Raw genomic sequence first — 23,057 nt, 5'->3', positions numbered from 1 at the left:
CCTCTCGAAATTACGCACAATAGAACCAAAATGCACAGCCTTTCTATACAGCTCAGGAGTTGGCGCAACGGCAACTGCAAAGCCCGCCAAAACGTAAGTAACTAGCACGGAAGATGACGTCCGCCCGAGAGGCTGTCAGGCTATTTTAGAACTCAGATTGGAACGGCTTTCTGTTTACTGGCGTGTGCACGGAGCTAAGTGACGCTGAGATTGGGGCTACGGGCTTCTGCTCCCAAGAAAAGGGGGTCGACTCTGTCAGGCTTTACGCAGCTAGATTCTCGATTAAGTGAATGTCGGCTGAAGAATTTAAAGCGCGGTCGCAGATCCCTGGTTACTGAAGATGATGTACATGATGTCGCGTGACCAGTTCAGATACAACATGACAAAAAGGCAGCGCAAAACCAGATTTACTTTTACGAAGGTCCGTGCAAGGAACAGGGTACGCCTGCTGATCAGGTGGCGGAAGCTACGCGCATGCCAACTGATCGCCATCGTTCCAACTGGTGCGACAAAGTGGTTGTCATTGCTTACGTGCTCTCTCACGATCAGTACACAGTGAACAAAACAGCGTTTGACTTGAGAGTTACGTGTTACAGGGGTGGCGGAATGAGTGACTGCGATTTTCTTGGCAGCGCCAGAGCCTTTGTCTGCTTTGCGTGGTCAGCCGATGAAGCTGAACGGCCTCTAGCCTAGACAGCCGTCGAGGCCGTGCGAGCCAAGCGTCTCTGGCATTCTGCAATCCACGATGAGTCAACTGAGAAAGGGTTTGTGTGGGGTACAGCCTAAGAGTGAGGCTGCTAAAATCACACTCAGAGATATGCTTTATTTTCCAAACTCAGCTGAATAGCATCGTTTCCAGAAGGACTTGCTCACCATACGTGTTTCATCGAAGTGCATATCACGAGGGGGCATGATAAAATATGTTTCACGTTATTATGGCACTCCAAATAAATTTTATTGAATGCTGAACTACGTTTCAAAGTGGCACAGATGACGACACTATTTTCAAGTCATCAAGTCTCGATAAACAACGACTGGAACGTTCTGCTGATCATTCAGTTGCTCGACGATAGGAATACGGTCCTTGGTGCGGAGTTATTCGGAAACTGCCGTGTGAAGTCACCAAGGCCGGAAAACCTCTTTCACCCCCGGATCTCCTTTCAGATAGCCGAAAAGAAGGAACTCGCCTGATGCAAGATCTGAACTTCCCGATCAGCATGAGCCACATCTGTATAGCCTTGGTCAAACTGTTGGCGCCATTTCATTATGGCTAGACGCTACATTGCATGTGGTACGTATTCAGCCAAAATTTCGCAATGAATCTGTGTGCAGTTTAGATATTTTGCCTACAAAAAGCCTACTGTCGTACGTATTTCAACTCTGGAGTACGTTTGCTAATACTACACGATTTCACTAGCACACTGCTATGCACCTATTACCAATACCGCAGTAGAACTGTGTCTGCAGGAAACCTCGAACATGTACTCCCTTTTGACTATGGACCATGTCTGTTGCGCAATGATCTTAGCTTGGAACTACAAGTTTAACTTACTTTTTTCAAATCCCTACGTATATATTTTCGTCTACAGCCAACTGCTTGGTAGAACGCACTGATGGTAAGGAAATAAGAGTCCTGTATCAAATCCCGAAGCAAGTAATGTTGATCACTGTTGGTTTCTCCGTGTGTGGTTAATTCTGATATATTGTTTCAAACCTCTTGATTATTGATCAGTGATTTCTTTAAATTCTAAAAACCCTTCGTAGGAAGTTCACTCAACAATGATTGCCTGATTGTTGATATGGCGAGACGCATGGTGACCTCTGGAGCACCGTCGATGTTGTTTGACAGATGTAGACAGCTTACTGGTACAGGAATCACTTGTACCTAGCAGACAATATTAACAATCTTTTGCAGATGATGCAGTTAACAAATGCTACCCAAAAAAAGCTGCACAAATATTCAGTCGGATCTTGATAAGATTTTAAAGTGGTGCAAACACTGGCAAACTTGCTTTAAATGTTCAAAAATGTAAAGTTGTGCTCTCAACAAAACGAAAAAACATAGTATCCTGTGACCACAATACCAGTGAGCCATAAGTGGATTCAGTCAAATCATACAAATACTTGAATGTAACAGTTTGTGGGAATATGAAATATAATGATCAGGTGGGCTCAGTAACACACCGGGACAGCTGAGAGCGTTACCGCGCCGCTTCCGGGATTCGGGGAGGCGAGCTTGCCTCGAATCAAACAACAAGGGTTGGTTAGCTGGCCAGCTTGGTTGTGCTCTTTAGGCGGTTTTCCACATCCAATTAGGTAAATACCGGACTGTTACCCCGTCCCGCCTCGGATACAGGCGTTGGGCAAAAATATGGAAACACCATGCGAAATTCATGCTTGAACATAACTGCAGACGCTGGCCAAGCCTGCAGGCTGCACTGTTATACTTGACCACGAACGACACCTGTGCAACGCCCTCACTACGTTGCAAGCGTCAGTCGTGGTCAGAAGAGTGTTTTGTGCAGTTGTGAGTGCATTATGTTGGAGCTAAGTGAAATCGAAAGTGGGCAAATCTTTGGTGCTCCTTATGATGGGTGCTGCCGTAACAAAGGTAGCCGAAGTGTTTATTGTTTCAAGAGGCACTGTACCGATTATTTATACCACATAGAGGGAAAGCAGAGGAACATCATCCGCTAAGTCACAATGCAAGTGTGTGTTGAGTAATTGTGACGGACGGTCGTTGACGAGCATTGTGACAAAACATAAAGAGGAGGACAACTGCAAAGGTCACTGCAGAACTGTATGCCGCACTCGCGAATCCTGTCAGCACCAAAGCAACACGAAGGGAGCTCCAGAAGAAGGGAACTGGAGGGCGAGCTGGAATTCCAAGGGTTCAATTCCCGGCGGGGTCAGGGATTTTCTCTGCCTCGTGATGACTGGGTGTTGTGTTATGTCCTTAGGTTAGTTAGGTTTAAGTAGTTCTAAGTTCTAGGGGACTGATGACCAAACATGTTAAGTCTCATAGTGCTCAGAGCCATTTGAACCATTTTTTGGAATTCCAAAATCACTCACCAGTGTTGCAAATGCCTGTAACAGGAAAACATAGTGGCGAAGCCATAGGACCTGGACCTGAAGTTCGTAGTATGGTCTTGTTGCGCACTGATTACGGCTTCGAGTTAGGCCCAAACAGTGAGACATGGCTGGGGGTCCGTTAATGATTTGAGCAACCGTATCTTGGTATTCCATGGGCTCCATGGTTTCTCAGCAGCATCGCATTACTGCCAAGGATTATGTTACCATTTTGGCTTATCAGATCCACCCATCGTTCAATGTTCGTTGCCCAGTGGTGATGATGTGTTCCAAAACGACAGGACCTCTTTCCACCCATTTTTCATCGTCCAGATCTGGTTTTGTGAACATAAGGATGAATTTTCGAATCCCCTCTGGTCACCATAGTCACCAAACTTCGATATTATTAAGCCTGTGTGGTCTGTAATCGTAATCGCTGTCCAATCCGTCATCGTTACCCGAACTTGCCTCTATTTTGCAGGAACAAGGGTATAAGATTTTCTTGAAAACCTTACAGGACCTGTATTTATCCATTCCGAAACGACTGGAAGCTGTGTTCAATGCCAATGGTTTCCCTACACCGTATTTGGCATGGTAATATGTAGTGTTTTTGGTTGTTTACATATTTTTGTCAAAATCGCTCTGCGCACTATGGCACTTGACTTTGAGGTCATCAGCCCCCTAGAACTTAGAACTACACTCCTGGAAATGGAAAAAAGAACACATTGACACCGGTGTGTCAGACCCACCATACTTGCTCCGGACACTGCGAGAGGGCTGTACAAGCAATGATCACACGCACGGCACAGCGGACACACCAGGAACCACGGTGTTGGCCGCGGAATGGCGCTAGCTGCGCAGCATTTGTGCACCGCCGCCGTCAGTGTCAGCCAGTTTGCCGTGGCATACGGAGCTCCATCGCAGTCTTTAACACTGGTAGCATGCCGCGACAGCGTGGACGTGAACCGTATGTGCAGTTGACGGACTTTGAGCGAGGGCGTATAGTGGGCATACGGGAGGCCGGGTGGACGTGCCGCCGAATTGCTCAACACGTGGGGCGTGAGGTCTCCACAGTACATCGATGTTGTCGCCAGTGGTCGGCGGAAGGTGCACGTGCCCGTCGACCTGGGACCGGACCGCAGCGACGCACGGATGCACGCCAAGACCGTAGGATCCTACGCAGTGCCGTAGGGGACCGCACTGCCACTTCCCAGCAAATTAGGGACACTGTTGCTCCTGGGGTATCGGCGAGGACCATTCGCAACCGTCTCCATGAAGCTGGGCTACGGTCCCGCACACCGTTAGGCCGTCTTCCGCTCACGCCCCAACATCGTGCAGCCCGCCTCCAGTGGTGTCGCGACAGGCGTGAATGGAGGGACGAATGGAGACGTGTCGTCTTCAGCGATGAGAGTCGCTTCTGCCTTGGTGCCAATGATGGTCGTATGCGTGTTTGGCGCTGTGCAGGTGAGCGCCACAATCAGGACTGCATACGACCGAGGCACACAGGGCCAACACCCGGCATCATGGTGTGGGGAGCGATCTCCTACACTGGCCGTACACCACTGGTGATCGTCGAGGGGACACTGAATAGTGCACGGTACATCCAAACCGTCATCGAACCCATCGTTCTACCATTCCTAGACCGGCAAGGGAACTTGCTGTTCCAACTGGACAATGCACGTCCGCATGTATCCCGTGCCACCCAACGTGCTCTAGAAGGTGTAAGTCAACTACCCTGGCCAGCAAGATCTCCGGATCTGTCCCCCATTGAGCATGTTTGGGACTGGATGAAGCGTCGTCTCACGCGGTCTGCACGTCCAGCACGAACGCTGGTCCAACTGAGGCGCCAGGTGGAAATGGCATGGCAAGCCGTTCCACAGGACTACATCCAGCATCTCTACGATCGTCTCCATGGGAGAATAGCAGCCTGCATTGCTGCGAAAGGTGGATATACACTGTACTAGTGCCGACATTGTGCATGCTCTGTTGCCTGTGTCTATGTGCCTGTGGTTCTGTCAGTGTGATCATGTGATGTATCTGACCCCAGGAATGCGTCAATAAAGTTTCCCCTTCCTGGGACAATGAATTCACGGTGTTCTTATTTCAATTTCCAGGAGTGTACTTAAACCTAACTAATCTAAGGACATCACACACATCCATGCCCGAGGCAGGGTTCGAACCTGCGACCGTAGGGGTCGCGCGGTCCCAGACTGAAGCGCCTAGAACCGCTCGGCGACTTCGGCCGGCCATATTTTTGTCCACTCCCTCATTAACATGAGATTTACTGTAGACGCATACGGATGAGTTACGCGAATTTCGTCTCAGAGGTAGTGGTAGCGTCAGGAAGAACATCCGGCCACCAGTTGTCAGTAGTATTGACAAAAGCCGAATAAAAATATAGACCCCATAGATAAATGAGAACAGGAAGGAAAGAAGAAGAAAGGACTTAGAAGAATATCACGTGGACTCAGTCATACGTGAAACAAGTGGCACACATGTGTTGACTGCTAATACTGGAAAAATAGAATCAGCCTCTAACCGACATTACTTACAAAACACTCGTGCGCCCCATACCAAACGGGACTAACTGGGATGTTGAACATATACAAAGATGAACAGTACACTGCACAATGCTTTGTTTGACTCACGGGAGAGCGTCATGGGTGTGCTGGAAATGTGAAATGGCAGAGGCTTGGAGGTGGACATCGACTATAGCACGATCCACGAGCGATGGCGGTTCGCGGATGTCCAATCACATACCGGGATTGTATTGTTGAGCAACAGTTGCGATACGCGCATGCGCGTGCTTTCAGCATGAAGACAGCTTATATCCCGCAAATTACGTCTCTTGCTTACTTATGCAGAACTTATTACTTACCACCACTATCAGCGACGACAACTCGCAACTAATGAAATCCAAATTCACTAAACAACTCCCTACGATCACGTTTAATGCTCACATTAGCTATGGCATTCACAGCAGATCGCTCATTGGCTGTCGGAGCATAGGTGACACAGGTGCGCAGAACAAGCCTAAACTCGGCCGCCATCGTTCTTGACCCCAACTGTAACTAGCGAGAGCCTACTTGCATAGTTCAAGAGCCAGTGTTAAATGAGGAATTTAGCAATACATAGGATGTTTCAAATGGATATACGTGTTTTAAGGTTTTGTAGCATTTCATACAGTCAACTTAACGTTATAAATAACACATCAAATGACAGAACAACTCACACAGTTTTGTTTGTATACCTATGTGCAAAGGGAAGTGTACGGAACTACGAAGGAAGACAGAAGAAGGTGTTAAACGAGTGAGGTTCTTTCACGTGTAGCCCCAAGAAGGGCTAGTCGTGAATTAACAATTCCAGTGACGACTGTGTGGGACCTATTAAGGAGGAGCTTACAACTACGTCCTTGTCGTTGAAGTAGGGGTATCCAGCCTTTCAGCTTACCTGGGTCACTTTTGGGTCGCACATAATGTACTTAACACAAACAACTCCTTCTGAAAAAAAATGTTGATGTGGGTCAGAATGGGCTGGACCAATGAGAGGAGAGAGAATAGTATCGGGCGACGGGAATTTCAGACTGAAAATATTCAATGTACCCCACTTTTTGCATAAACGGAGTTTTATGGATTTTTTTACCGATCGTGTGATAGACGCTCATTTTTTGGTCCACATTGATACTTGATTAGGGCTGCAGGCAACCCGTAGGACGCTGGTTGGACACCTCTGCTCTGCAGCTTAAAGGCTACAGTTTCCGAGCCAACTTTGCCAACGAAATGTTGCTGCATGATGATGAAGATTTTCTGGGTCGTGTCGCCTTCAGTGATGACTGTACCTTTCACCTAAGAGGACATGTGAACACACCATTGTGAGCATTTCTGGGTTAACAAACCGCCACGAAATGGCAGTGTCGCGTCTCCCCTAAACTGAATGTTTTTTGAGCTATTTCCCAGCGGAAAGTTTAGCGTCCTTTCTTTTGCGGTGAAACAACTGTAACTGGTGTTTCTTATCTTGGCGTGCTAGAATTATGGCTCTTTCCTTAGTTGGATGAAGCTGAACCACACGACTTTATATAGCAGCAAGATGGTGCACCGTCGCACTGGCATAATTTAGTACGCGACTGGTTAAACGACGTTGTACCCGACCGCTGCATTAGCCGCAAGGGGCCGGATGACAAAGCTTCTTCTACGTGATATCCAAGTTCACACACGATCTGACGCCATGCGAGTTTTGGCTCTGGGGGTTCATAAAGGATCATGCGTATATGCCTCAGGAATTAGCTGATCTACCCGACTTCAGATACCACATTGTTGTGCCGATTACTTCAGACAAACTGATCAAGGTTCGAGAAGAAGTCGCCTATAGACTCTGTGTGTGATGAATGGTGCTCACATTGAACACTGCCGGCCGGAGTGGCCGAGCGGTTCTAGGCGCTAAAATCTGGAACCGCGCGACCGCTACGGTCGCTGGTTCGAATCCTGCCTCGAGCATGGATGTGTATGATGCCCTTAGGTTAGTTAGGTTTAAGTAGTTCTAAGTTCTAGGGGACTGATGACCTCAGAAGTTAAGTCCCATAGTGCTCAGAACCATTTTGAGCCATTGAACACTTGTAAGAAAAACTGAGTTACTCTTTCATTTGTTGCACTATTTATAATAGTATGTTGAATGTAGTAAACGCTACAAAACCTTGAAACTCGCATATTCGTTTTGAAGCATCCGGTACCACAATCCCATTACGTAGCGCTCCAGTGAGGACCTCAAAGGCAAGATTACACCAAGGCGCACACATAAGTATTTAAGCAGTGATTCTTCCCTAAGTGATGTTAAGTAGACTGAACATTAATATGTGGCAGAATGGGGTGTACGCTCTGAGTGCTCTTCGCAGTCGTTTACAAAGTACGGATGAAGTCTACACTCACAACCGACGGTAGGATTACAATATGGTACATAAGTACAATTGAAAGACAAACAGCCCTCGGTCACTATATTTTTAACAAATTAACCTTGTTTCAACGCTGCTAGGAGTGTCTTCTTCAGAATTTAAAACAAAGAATGGTGTATATTCTATAACATGGTCACAGAACATAGATCATTCTTTGTTTTAAATTCTGAAGAAGACACTCCTAGCACTGTTGAAACCAGGTTAATTTGTTAAAAATATAGTGACCGAGGGCTGTTTCTCTTTCAGTTGTAACTATTCACGGTCTCTGAACGTGCAGTCGTGTACAAAATTTTGGTACATAAGTAGCGAAATAGACTTGGGCAAAACTGGTGCAAAAGTCGACTTGTATGATCGCAGCAAAGTATAAAGCAACGCGCCAGTGAATTTCGCACGGCCTTCTTGCGCCCGAAGAGAGAGCGCACACACTTGGCGACTGTGGCAGTTGCAGTTTAGCCCGTGCAAGTTCTGACTACTAGTTCCCATGGACTAAGCCGTTGAAATGGCTCGGGAAGAGGCCATACCTGGTAACTCAACTGGCCATCGAATAGGGCCACCATGAACAATCCATCTCTGGCCAAATTGTGCTTCAAGGCGATGACCAACGTAAGATATTTGGGAGTCCCGCCAAGGGCAAAAGAATCTACCGGTGTGCCTGAATCTGGGCCTTCCCAGAGCTGGTACGGTGAGTGCTTAGAGCGTGGTATGGTGAGTGCTTAGAGCGTGCGCTCACCTGGTGGTCGCGGAGCTGCTGGCCTACGGACTGCCGAGGGACGCGGCGACTGCGGTGCTAGCAGCAGAGCCACTGGCGCGAGCGGCCAGTCTTCGGACGCAGACGCCGCTCCGGCTGGCCGAGGACCGAATTAGCCGGCGACAATGGCGGCAGCACATGTGGGCCACTCCGCACCCCACACCAACTCCGCGCACAACACAGGGCAGCCCCGCGCCACGGCCGATAGCTCCGCACGCCGCTCCACGCAGCCGCTGCGCTCGCTAGCTCAACCCACCGCCTTCTCGAAATATGACGCCTCGGGCCGCCGGAAAAACGCCCGGAGAAATAAACGCCAGGGTCGGGGGGCGCCCAGCGCGCGCGGCGGGGAGAACCCGCGCCGGTATTTATAGCGTTTTTGGCACCGGCGGACGACCTTCATTGCGAAATCTGGCCATAAATGGGCGCCACGGACGGTTGCCAGAAACGTTTCCGGAGGACAATGGCACTTCCTGTGATGCCGAAACGTAAAGCTGATGGTCTCGCCTGTTGCTTCAGTGCATTCGGTTCTTCCTCGTTCTGTTGCTTTGTCCCCGAAACGTTCCGACATTCTCTACTTATAGACATAAGTAGTGAAAAATCAACTAGTCAATTAAATATTTCGCGACACAAACTGATATAATAAATTATTTTTTGTAGTACGGGTCCACAGACTTCATACATTTTTAAAGGATTTCCTTTTTCTTCCAGCTGTCAGAATTTTGTTTTAAGAACGCAGTTTCGGCATTACGCCATTTTCAAACATATACAAAACATACAGTCGGTTCCACAAGAAAGTGTACGCCGTTATCTCTATGAAATAAAAGACACTATTATAAACATAAGTTTACATGAAAATAAATGTTATTACTAATTGCACAATTACCTAATAGTTAATCCAACCCGCGTTTCCAACCTCTAAATATCGTTTGACCCACTTCGCAACGAATATCTTCGACTTTCTAAGAATTTTAGCTGGAACTCCACATGAAAGCTTTGGTCCGTTTGGATATTATTTTTTGTAGTATGGGTCCACAGACTTAATACATTTTTAAAGGATTTCCTTTTTCTACCAGCTGTCAGAATTTTGTTTTAAGAATCCAGTTTCGGCATTACCCCGTTTTCAAACATCTACAAAACATACAGTCAGTTCCACATGAAAGTGTATGCCGTTTCTGTATGAAATAAAAGACACTATTATAAACATAGGTTTACATGAAAATAAATGTTATTACTAATTGCACAATTACCTAATAGTTAATTCAACCCATGTTTACATCCTCTAAATATCGTTTGACCCACTTCGCAACGATGTCTTTGACTTTGTAAGAGCCGACCGGAGTGGCCGAGCGATTCCAGGCGCTTCAGTCTGGAACCGCGCGACCGCTACGGTCGCAGGTTCGAATCCTGCCTCGGGCATGGATGTGTGTGATGTCCGTAGGTTAGTTAGGTTTAAGTAGTTCTACGTTCTAGGAAACTGATGACCTCAGAAGTTAAGTCCCATAGTGCTCAGAGCCATTTTGAACTTTCTAAGAATTTTAGCCGGAGCTCCATATGAAAGCTTTGGTCCCTTTGGATGATTTACAAGGGGCACTGCCTCGTGAAGATTCAGATATTTTGCACTCATTTTGAACTGCAACCGACAAAACATTCAATTCTCACACTGTTTATCTACACATTGTGCAAAAGCGCATTGATTACAGATTCGTGACCACTACCAGAGATGTCGCTGCGGACGTTATGTTTAATATTATGGCGTGCACATTTTGGTGGAACTGACTGTAATACAATATAAAGAGAACAATTTAGAACGGGATTAACAGTAGGTGCAACCAATTTCGTAGTTTTTTGACGTTCATATACCGTATGTTTTGACCAGTAACGCTGATCAGTCGTTCTCTGATGTACGGTTGTGCATATTACATTGTTATATCTGCCTAACATAAACCTACATGTTGAAATCTTTCAAGTACGGTACATGAATGTCAAAAAGCTACAAAGCTGGACGTGTCCACTGTCAATCGCACTGTAAATTATTCTCACTGCGTTGTATTACGTTTTGTAGATCCATGAAAATGGCTTAATGTAGAAATTGCAATCGTAAAATAAAATTATAACAGCTGAAAGCAAGACGAAATCCTTTAAAACAGGGCATGATAAATAGTCTTCTTTTTCTGCACTTCGGGTATTAGGCATTTGCCTCTTACCCTACCCATTCCTTCATTGCCCTTCCCAGATTTCTTCAGCCTATGGATTATAATTTCTGACTGTGTAAAGTAGTCTGCCACTGTTCATTCTGTTGATATGTTCAGTCCCTTTTCTTATGTTGTCTCCAATTTTGTTTCTTAGGTTAAATATGCTTAATTCTTTCCTAATATCGTTGTTCTTTAATCGCTCCACCCTAGGAGAGCCTTTTCTTTTATAGTTCTAGCACATCACAATGCAACTGCCTGGACCTTACTTCTTTTGTTGTTTGTAAATGACCCACAACTCACTCCCGTAGAGTAGAGTAGGAACGACCATTACTTTATAAAATTTCGTATTATTTTTTGTCTTTTTCTAAAGTACCTATTATTTATGTGTTTCCAAGGTTCGATACTTTGTTGTCTACACCTTGTCGTATTCGTATGTGATGCCACATTCCAGATAACTACAACACGGTTTCCCACTATTTTTGTTCTTGGGAGGTCCAGTCCTATAAAAGTTGTTTCAGATTCCTTTGCGAATATAATCGTATTGTAGTCTTCGGTTATTTTATTTAGTATCTTTAAGTTCCTTTTTGATTGCCATTCTATTTCTCTGTTATAACTGTGACATCATCTGCATATAAGACACCTCGTAAATATAAGCGACTTAAAACTTACCAGCACGGTATTTGGTCATACATGTCGTTACCTCACGGTAAGTTTTAGGGACGGATATCTTCTTCTGTTATAAGGAGGAAGCGTCATTAGGGATTTATTTGAAAATAAAATTTATGGGGAAGTATACCATGGAGTTTGACATTAAAATAGGTCTCAGACGAGTGTTGAGCTGTTTCCGTTTATATTCAACTTTTAAGACGATGGCCCGCGACAAAAAAAAAATCTCACAGGAAAGCGCTGCTCAACTAAGTATGCATTGGAAGATCTAAAAGCGGTATCGGGTCAACTGTTTTGCTTTCGCCGATGACTTCGCAACACTGTCTAGTAACTGCAACACGGCTACCGAGAACACAAATATACTAAGACAGTAATCAGAAATTAACTTTGAAAGAACAAGAAGTATGACAAATATCAAAGTAGCCCCTCATCAGTCGAAGAAATGGTATGATAGAACTGGATGAGTTTACATTTTATCCCTTGGGGAAATCGTACGTGTGAAATCTAGTAAAATAGATGCCAACAACACAAGGCGACAGAAGGTGATCCCTGCTTTTCGCAAAAATCATGTTTTATCCGAGAGAAAAGCTATCTCAAGACGAACTAAACTAAGAGGGTATAACACGACAGTCAAAAGAGTTTTTGTATGCCAGTGAATATCTCTGAATGACAGGAATGTCACGACTATAAGTACAGTCGGTCTAAAGGCCCAAGCTTCACAAGCCGCCAGTAGAAGCCTAACTATAAGATTTTTATACAGGACGTACTCCACAAATAGTGGTGGACGCCAGGGAGCCCTAAGTGTATAATTTGTATACAGTGCATATCTCTATGAGTAGCGATAATTGACACATATGAAAGGGTACCAGGGAAAAGGGGGGAGGGAGGGAGGGAAGGGGAAGGTCGCCAAATAATAAGTCGCTTGTCAGAAAATATATTCTCGAGCCGGCCCTGACCATAAGATACGCCGAGAAATACGAGAAAAATATCTTCCGTAATAAAATTGATGGACTGTACGGATTACGAGGAAGGGAAATCTACACCAGGGAAATGAAAGACTAATCGAGTCAATTAGAACAAGAAGCGCAGAATTTTATGGGCATCTATTAAGGATGGGTGGGAAGAGATGACAAACAGATTTTTAAGACACTTGAGAGCAGACCTGAAGTTGTTGACAAATGGTTCATGGAGATCTTGAAAAGGCTGAATTAAATCAAGGTGACATGTCAAATTGGACAAAATACAGGTCAGCGGACGACATGTTCCAAGGTTTTCGTAAAGATCAGAAACTGAGCAGAGGATAGACAAAGAAAAGAAGACAGGATGTCAGAGAAAGAATGTAAATATTTGGGGCTGTGAAGAAGGCTAGCAGTAATATGTGTTACCTAACATGGTCTTCAATTGCCTTTACCTAAGTAAAAAAATGTGCTGTGTCTTTACCAACCACAGGAGTCTATTTTGTTACCATATTGTTATAAAAAAGTAAGAAACATTTACAAAAAAAATACGATACACTGTGAAGCATCGTGTGATGTCCAGTTTTGTGAGTATAGCGTTTCACTCCACAATGATTTTACATGGATATTCGTCGTCCGTCAACGCCATTTGGTGATGATATGATGATTAATTCCACGTTACAAGCTGTTAAAAGTGAAGAGACGAAACTCGTCCGATGTTCTCGAAGTTACAGTATTGACCGAGTAGAACAACGGGCATTCCACATACTCCTGACACTGAAATATTACCCATAACAAATTTGAGTACTATTAACAATCTTCGCAAATGTTAACTTCTAGTTGCATTCGCTTATAAATTACGTGATATGTTCAGACAGATTCGCCGCTAATCACTGGAAATACAATACAGTGTGTCAACTGCATCGTAATGCCGTTGTTGAGGGGCAAACAGAATAGATCGGAAATATGTAAATTGATTCTCTGTTTAAATAACTCAGTGTTTCATACAGATTGCCCAAGCTTATTGATCAATTTCATAATGATGATAGAGACGAAGTAAACATATATGTCTTTTCAAAAATTTAATGAACTTGCGTAAAATCTGTAGCGAAATTATTTTACAGCATCGTGCTAGTTCGAAAATGTTTACAAGATGTCTTCACTTTCATTAAGGTCACTTTTTACAACTGCAGTGGAGTAGTCTACTTATCGGTGATATAACAGACACTATGTTCATAGGAAATAATTTCAGCAACGTGCTCCAGTACTGCAGGGTATTCTATCAGACACTTGGTGTGGTGTCATCGCCAGACACCACACTTGCTAGGTGGTAGCTTTAAATCGGCCGCGGTCCATTAGTACATGTCGGACCCGCGTGTCGCCACTGTCAGTGATCGCAGACCGAGCGCCACCACAAGGCAGGTCTCGAGATACGGACTAGCACTCGCCCCAGTTGTACGGACGACTTTGCTAGCGACTACACGGACGAAGCATCGCTCATTAGCCGAGCAGCTAGTTAGCATAGCCTTAAGCTAAGTCAATGGCTACGACCTAGCAAGGCGCCATAAGCCTAGAGAGAGTCTCACTTGTATCACCAAGAACGCTGTATACAAATGATGGATTAAAGTTAAGTATTCCAGCAGCTACGTACTTTTCTTTATAGCATTCATTACGTATCCTGTTTCAGACCTCACACCACCCTGCGTGAGTTAGCGCGTGCATCTTGGCCGCCTCTTTCTATTAGTGTACGTAGTGTTGGCAAGTCTGCCGACACTACACTTAGATCATATGGAACGTCGATCCCTGTAATTAGGAACATATTCTTCGAAGACGAAATGTAATATTCGTATGTTCTTCTATCGCCTTTGTTCTTTGTTACACTAACCACACAGTTTGTGATGTCGTGCGCGTCTTTCGTAAAATAATCCTGTGCAAATCATGTAGTCTTATGGCCACGCTACAATTTTATGTATCGATGTACGGATGAAATGTTCGTGAGAAACATGAATCGTTCAGCAAATACATCTCACCTGAAATAATTGCTGAAAACTCTTTGAATACTGTATTTCAGTCGATTATCCTTCGCCTCTGTTTGTCGACTGGATTCTATTTCCCTAAATCACACAAGTGTGATTATTCATTCTGACCGTAAATCGGCCAGGTTCCAGTTACACGTAAAGTTCGATTGGTTTACTCACTGAGAACCAATTTAATTTGCTCCAGATACCTGTTTTTAAGGTTTCACCATCGTTAAGAATTCTACATTTATGCTGTCAGGCTGTTATTTCACCTGCCTATTGTGAGTAATGAGACAGTTATGCCGTCTTTTGCGACTGCTATAAAGTCTTATTTGGACTAAACGATTTTTGCTTTATTTGCAACAACTTCTGCATGATTGTAAGGCAATTCTTGAGTATAGTTCATCAATATGGGATCCCTACCAGGTACGACTGACAGAAGAGATGTAGAAGATCCAACGAAGAACAGCGCGTTTAATCACGGCATCGTTTAGCCGGAGCGAGACCGTTACAGAGATGCTCAACGAACTTCAGTGGCAGACGTTATAAGAGAGACGTTGTGTATTTACTAATGAAATTTCGGGAGAGCACTTTCCTGTAGAGTCGAACAACATTTTACTTTCTCATAGATCTTGCGAAGTGACAACGGCGAGAAAATTTGAGAAATTACAGCTAATATAGAAGCTTACCGACAATCTTTGTTCTCACGCGCCATTCGCGTGTGGAACAGGGTCGGAGAGATAACTTAGTGGTACCAAGGTACCCTCTACCACACACCGGTGCATCGAATGATATAGATGTAGATTTCCATGCCTTCCTCTACACACAAGCGTTCCATTTTTAACACACTTCGAAAACAAAGTACAGTACTCGAGGTGAATGTGGATATGTAAAACATGCAAACGAGAAAACATTGTGTAAGTTCGGTGTGTAACAAATCGAACGACTGTGTATAGAAGAACGCGTAGAAATAACGTAAAAACAAAAACTGATCACTGAAGATACGTTAAATAAACCGAAAAGCATGTATTCCACATAAGACTTTATATAGTCGCAAAATAACTCCCACATTACTTGTAAAACTGCGACAGCGGAAAAGGGGATTCAAAAACCAAAGGACAAAACGTAATTGCTGTTGCATTTATGAATTATGGGCGAAAGAGAGGCAAAACAATCATTTCACTTCGCAAAAGTATTCCTCGGCCCTACAGATAAAATGAAGCAAATAAATACTCAATTGTTCAGTCACTCGAATCATTCGATAGTTTGAAATGATCGATAGCTTCCGTTGGTTTGTCGCATAATGTGCTTGGCGGATTCAGTACCTGCGATATTTTGTTTTCTTGGAATGTGGATTAAAAAACTGCACGGTACGCCAATGGTATCAGTCATTTTAATTCCCACCTAACTGATTGGAAAATAAAGAAAGTGATAAATTGCTTCTTCTGAACCGTCGACGAACGTGAAAATACGATACGAATTTGTGAGCCGACTTATGAAGCATCGAGCACCAAAGTTTCTGCCCTATAATATGTACACTATTGAGAGATATATTTCAGTGAAACTGAGGATGGTTTTCTTTGTAATGCATCGGCTACACGCGTGGTACACGTGGACACTTAACCGGAACTGAGACGTAGAATTGTGCTTTCTTGGCTACGTTACAGCAACAGCTGCATGACACTACTTTGCAATCCAGGAGCACGTCCATACGACGCACGAGTTGTTGATGTTGACACTACTCCGCCAATAGGGGGAACTTGGCTCGCTGACTAGGTCAACGAACACGGGAGGAGTGATTTGGCTGCTGCTGAGGCCGTATATCACGTGACTGTATTGGGCTACTGCCTGAGCACACCAGCAGCTGACCATTTTCGTAGGAAATGGTAATTTGTGATTTTCTGAATTGTGCCATTCCGTCAGTCTCAAGGATGTCTCCTGCTCACATTATAAGTTCACACCCGAACGAATATGAAATAAATATTGCATTTCTGCCTGTGGAATGTTCCGTACAAAACATCATCACCCTCTGCTGCCACTTTCTACTGAGATATAGTTCTTATTCCTGTTGATTTACTCTCCTTACGATCCATCATATTTATTCAGGGGGATTACAGAAGTGTTTGATTCCACCCGTCTGCGTTGACCAATAACATCATCAATATGGCGGAAATGGTTATTCTAAGCGTCTCTAATATGACGCCTTTGACGTCACTACATACACACGGCAACAAACACGAAAATACATAAAAATAAGACAATATCCCCCCCCCAAAAAAATACAATCAAACTAACGGGTCAACCATGGAAAATTGGAGGTTTTAAGGAGGGGACAAGCTAAATATAATACGAAAAAAAAACACCACAATCCCAAAACACAACATGGCGAACAAAAACAAAAAAAGAATTACAACTTTCCGCTAGACCAACAAAATGTGCAGGAATTGAACATTTACCTTTACCTATATGGTCAACCACAGGTGACGACACCAATACCTACAACTTAAACTATGGAAACTGGAATCGGACATTTCCCTTGACCTAAATAGGTCAACCACAGACGACAATAGCAAAACACCAACACCTAGAACTAGAAAACATAAGACCAAAACCACAACCTCAAAACTCCACAAATCAAACAGCCCTACATAAATTAAAACACGTTCAATACACCATAAATACACAAAACATCGCAACTCGAGAAGAAAAAACGAAAACAAGAAGTATTACTTATCACCAGCAAATTCGCCGGCCGCAGTGGCCTAGCGGTTCTAGGCGCTCAGTCCGGAACCGCGCGACTGCTACGGTCGCAGGTTCGAATCCTGCCTCGGGCATGGATGTGTGTGATGTCCTTAGGTTAGTTAGGTTTAAGTAGTTCTAAGGTCTAGGGGACTGATGACTGCAGATGTTAAGTCACATAGTGTTCAGAGCCATTTGAACCAGCAAATTCCGGCACTGCAAACTATATCGGCCACCCCCCCCCCCCCCCACACACACACACACACACACACACACACACACACATCAAACATCTTACCACACTACAAACAACAAACCAATAACAATTAATGAAAACGCCAAACACACAAACAAAAAAATAACTCACTGAAAAAACTTCCAAACCTTATATCTGGAATTACAAACATAGCCGCCAACAAATTCACACCTCCAACACCAAGGCTCAAATAAACCCACAACACATAATACACAGCACATACACACACACACTACCAGAGGGCACCATGAAACACAAAAGGACGACTTCTACAATCAACCAACTCATAAACACTGTGCCGTAATGACATCACACACCACAACACCCTTACGTCACAGGTCAAAGCAGGCAGGTGGAATAGTACGCTTCCATTGACTTGCCAATTCTCCAAAAATTATTCACATGGTCCTTCACTTGGCATTTTCTTTGTTTTCCATTGCTGTTTTTGGCCTTTCTTTCAAAGTTTCTGATAATTTGTGCTTCTGTTCATTTTAAGATACCAGACTTTCATCTTTCCTTCTGTAAACTTCTTATTGTCCTGATTTAGACATCTGTTGCTTGTATAAAACACTTCAGACAAACAAGAACATCAGCTTTCCACATCCCACAAATTCTAGCATACTATTCCACCTGTGAGCTTTGACCAAAGCCATCATACTGCTCACGAAGATGCAGCACATGCAAGATTTCAAAATGATGACCAATACTCGTAAACACACAAAAAAAACTTTAAACTAATCCTTAAAAAAATTACTCTTCTCACCTAATGGGAAATCACGAAAGACAACGAAACATGGTATCAGCAACTAGAATTGAGCTGAGTACACAGAGCTATATCAAACTAATTAAATCCTAAAAGAAAATGCAGTACACACCTAACGAGAAACCACAAAAAACTACGAAACATGGGCCCATAACTTGAATTTATTGAGCCATGTAGCTAAAGTACACAGAACGATACTGAAAAAATCAGAAAAGAAATTGTGACACATTGGGAAAAGATGGCGAAATATTTATGAGAACGAAGTTTATAAATATGATTGCTAATTTTTTCTCTTGTAGAAATTTAAGCTGCACTCTTAAGTTCCTGCCTAACCACACTCTCAGAAATTGTGACATCTTCCAAATAAACAGCGTAGTTTATGATAGCTATTAAGGCAGCAAAAGATGACATTTCATAACAAGCTGTTTACATTCTTCGCATCGTGCAACACACATGATGCCACATGTGACGTCATAGTTCAAAGCCGAGAACTGGAATTGCACACAATAACTGACCCTTCACATCTAGTGAAGTCCCTACAAAAAAAAAAAAAAAATAGTGGTTTACACCTGCATGATTTCATTACACCAGCATCGTCACTGGAGACTTCTCTTGATCAATTTCATCTGTCATAGAGGTGAAACAGGTAAAAGTAGTTCTTAAAAACTGTATGCTTTATCTGTGTCAACATTTTTGGAAACTGGGATCTCTGTTGGACAAAGTGTAGGTGTGGAATTAAACATGGCCATGTGGAAGGAACTATCCCCACTTTTACCTGTAGGGATATATCGCAAAATTTAAGCCATGAGGAACATCTGAATCCATACCTCCAAAAAATGAGGCAGCAGACCTTGTTCTGTTCCTGATACTACATTTTAAGTGATTTAACACTTACCTTTTACATTTTCCGCACATACTTAATTATTTTCATTTCTCCTCCTCTGATATTACTAAAGAAGAGCTTCTGAATAAATATTAGTTCTAGGACTCGTGCTACTTATCTTGTCATGAGTTTCGCTTTGCTTGTTTGCTATTTGTGGTAACTGAACCATCATATTTAACTCACGACATAATGATGATGAGGTGTTAGACATCACATTTGCATGGTGCATTTATAAGCAGATGAGAAGGCATTATGTTATTTTATGTAGTGCCGTCTCTGCCTAAAGTGCACTTCGCTGTCGGTAGCTCTTCTGCAGCATGCTGCTGTTGGCAGTTCGTTACCATTGGTCGTAGCCAAATGGTTGACAGTATCAGTACTCAATGAGAAGTTGAATCTAATGACTTGTTTGGGCGACAGATACAAACTGATTACTTTTGTTTTTGACACTAACATCACGATACCGATGATTATTGATCTGGCTATTATGGTTTGCAAGGTTCAGTATTGGTTTTCGTATTTATTTCTTTTATTGTATGTATCTCAGATGTGATAGAAGTTCTTGGGATACTCTTTTGTAATTTTTGGCAAAAACAGTGAATGGGGCTGAGGAACGCTGGCTGTGGTGATGGACTGATCTGTACCTTAGCTAGATGCTCATTTCATAAACTTTCTGCAGTATTTTCAGAATGTCTTGATTTCTGAGGTGGTGATTAGGCAGGAACCTAAGAGTATAATTTCAAGTTTACAGCATATTCTGTTTTATATGGCAGTATTTTGTACAATATATTCCATTTGCCGCCACATAATTTGATATGAGCACTTGACATCTTGATGTCATTTATTGAACACTATTTTCTCATTGGTTCTGCTATATTGTCTGACTCGCGATTTGTCATGTTCACTTGCCATCAGTCAACATGCAAAAAGTTACCAACTGCAACATGCAGTGGGGAAGCTGCTGACACTGTAAGTGCACCTTAACCATTGTGTTTCTTGGGTGTTTATTCGATACATAGAAGATTATTAAGCATAACAGTCACATGTTGCACGAAGAAAATTGTGCAGGACATCTAACATACATTTTCTTTTAAAGTCTGGATTGTTGAATGACTATGTGAAAAGCCATGGATGTGGGACAGAAATGAAAATGGTTTGGGTTGCCACATCCTGTACCAGCCGTGGATTTATGGGGTAGGGCTGGGAAGGCATTATTTGGAGATTTATTTGCAGTGGACTGATCTGAAAGGTCAAGGCACGCCTTCTATGATATTGTTATGTTGACCCCCCCAAATGTTGTTATATGGTTAGTGAACACCTTTGAAATGAATTTAATTAGACAGGTTAGTTAAAGATAATGATACCAATTTTAGATTGTAATTGGAGGTTTTATTGAAATTGACTATATTCTTCATTTTAGTTTATATTGCACCAAATGACTTTACTTGCATTTTCTTTTAGTGACACCTGTGTTAGATAGAGGATCAATTAGAAATTATCAACTTGTCTGTGACACACAGAAATTGCTGCTTCATGGCTTTATTTGGAGAACATGTAGAACACATAATCACTATTTACTAATCATCCCAGAAAGGACCTAGCAAAAGTGCCTTGGATATCTCATACCAGTGACTGGTTTTACACAGGTATTCTAGTTTTCTGAGTCAAATGCTGTTTGTTTTTGTTCAGATATGACAATAGAAAAGTGCTGACTGACTTTTTAAAGTGGACTGAGAGGAGTGCATGAAGATGAGTATGGGTAATAGTAGCATGTTTATTGGCCTGAGGTCAGTTTTCCTAATGGACTGGAGCTAGTGCAAGGCATACAGCTGCAAGTTCATGGTCCTGCACTGGCCAGTGAGTGTCATTCATGTGTAAAGTGATAAAGAGTACAACTGTGATTATACCAAAGAACTTTATACAACAGGGACCAACCAAAGGAGGCAGTGCAGCTGTTATGACACTGGATGTATGCAGAAGACAGGGATTGCTCTGTCTGGCCATCATGATTTAAGTTTTCCATGATTTTTGTAAGTTATTTCAGGCAAGTCTGGTATAGGTCCTTCACCAAGGCCACATCCAACCACATTACATGTTCTCATAAAGTATACTTATATACTATATGTATTTGTATATTTTTTGAGATATTTTGATTGTATTATGATGACAAATCCAACATCATCATAAGATGGCTACGAAGTCTTTCGCGACGTATTTCTTGAGTAAAAATTTCTCGGTGTACATGCCGCGTCAAATCAGGATAAATCTCCAAGCTTTCGACCGCTACCTCCATGGTCGTCATCAGGGCTAAAACTGACTGTCGTGAACTAGCGAGGTTCCCCCTTTTATATGCAAAGGGCGGCTTCTTATTGGCTGGAATACATCAGAGATATGGCGCGTAGCGAAGTGGTGCCCTCTACTTCCATAGATGTAGTTGCTATCCCGCGTTGCTTGCAGCGCCATCCCTTGAATCAGGAGGTAAAGTGCGAGAAGTTTTTCTCTGCGATTTATCTTTATCCAGTGCACTCTTCCAAGTGTTGGTAAGTGCATAGCCGTTGTCTCTATTAAAGTTATTATCGCTAAGTCTAATTTCGACTGCTTCCCGGATCACAGAGTCCCAGTTTTTAGATGTGTTGGTAGAGCGAAAGCCGGATGGACGACTGGGCCATTCTGTGTACAGGAAGCCAACCCATACAGACTTATATCTGCATAGCCATAGCTTCCATCATCCGTCTCAGAAGAGAGCTATGCTGAATACTTTAGTACACAGAGCCAGGACTATTTCCGACAAGGACCACCTCGGTCCCGAGATTAACCATTTGACGACTGTTTTCAAGAGGAATGGTTATTCTGCCGGTGAAATTAAATCAGTATTGTCCAAGAAAGTAAGACACAATGCTGGCCACATACAAGAAGAGGACCAACACATAGCGCAGCTTCCTTTTTGCGGTGCTACAACGAGCAAGATAGCCAGAGTCCTGAAGAGGCGAGGAATAAAACCAGTTTTCCGACCACCTAGGAAAATTAAGGAAATGTTGAGACCAGTCAAAGATAGTCTCGGCTTAAGAGTGCCGGGAATTTATGCTATTCCTTGCAAATGCGGCAAGAATTATGTGGACCAGTCTGTAAGAACCGTTGCCGACCGCTGCATCGAGCACCAACGCCACCTGAAATACAGGTATTTGGAAAAATCAGCGGTGGCTGAACATAGCCTGCTTAACAAGCATAAGATTTTATTTGAAGAAACCAGAGTAATAGCCCACACATCGAATTACTGGGACTCTGTGATCCGGGAAGCAGTCGAAATTAGACTTAGCAATAATAACTTTAATAGAGACAACGGCTATGCACTTACCAACACTTGGAAGAGTGCACTGGATAAAGATAAATCGCAGAGAAAAACTTCTCGCACTTTACCTCCTGATTCAAGGGATGGCGCTGCAAGCAACGTGGGATAGCAACTACATCTATGGAAGTAGAGGGCACCACTTCGCTTCGCACCATATCGCTGACGTATTCCAGCCAATAAGAAGCCGCCCTTTGCATATAAAAGGGGGAACCTCGCTAGTTCACGACAGTCAGTTTTAGCCCTGATGACGACCATGGAGGTAGCGGTCGAAAGCTTGGAGATTTATCCTGATTTGACGGGGCATGTACACCGAGAAATTTTTACTCATCATCATAAGATGATCTCTGCAAATACCATTTGAACCTATTAGTTGTGCTCAATTTTTGAACTAGTAGTAACAACTATCAAATTGTTAGTCAGTACTGACAAATATCAGAATAATGTTGAAGAGCTAATATGCCAAGAATTATCTAGAA

At 43.2% G+C, this 23,057-nt stretch overlaps 1 protein-coding gene across 3 annotated transcripts in view; it reads right to left on the bottom strand.

The window, feature by feature from the left end:
• Positions 1-23,057, bottom strand: part of LOC124548747 (titin-like) — a 491,683-nt gene that overhangs the window by 77,656 nt on the left and 390,970 nt on the right. The gene's annotated exons all lie outside the window — the stretch shown is intronic.

The sequence above is a fragment of the Schistocerca americana genome, chromosome 1 (assembly GCF_021461395.2).
Source record: "Schistocerca americana isolate TAMUIC-IGC-003095 chromosome 1, iqSchAmer2.1, whole genome shotgun sequence".
NCBI classification, from domain to species: domain Eukaryota; kingdom Metazoa; phylum Arthropoda; class Insecta; order Orthoptera; family Acrididae; genus Schistocerca; species Schistocerca americana.
The sequence above is the reverse complement of the archived record's forward strand: the minus strand, read 5'-3'. Positions and strand labels throughout refer to the sequence as shown.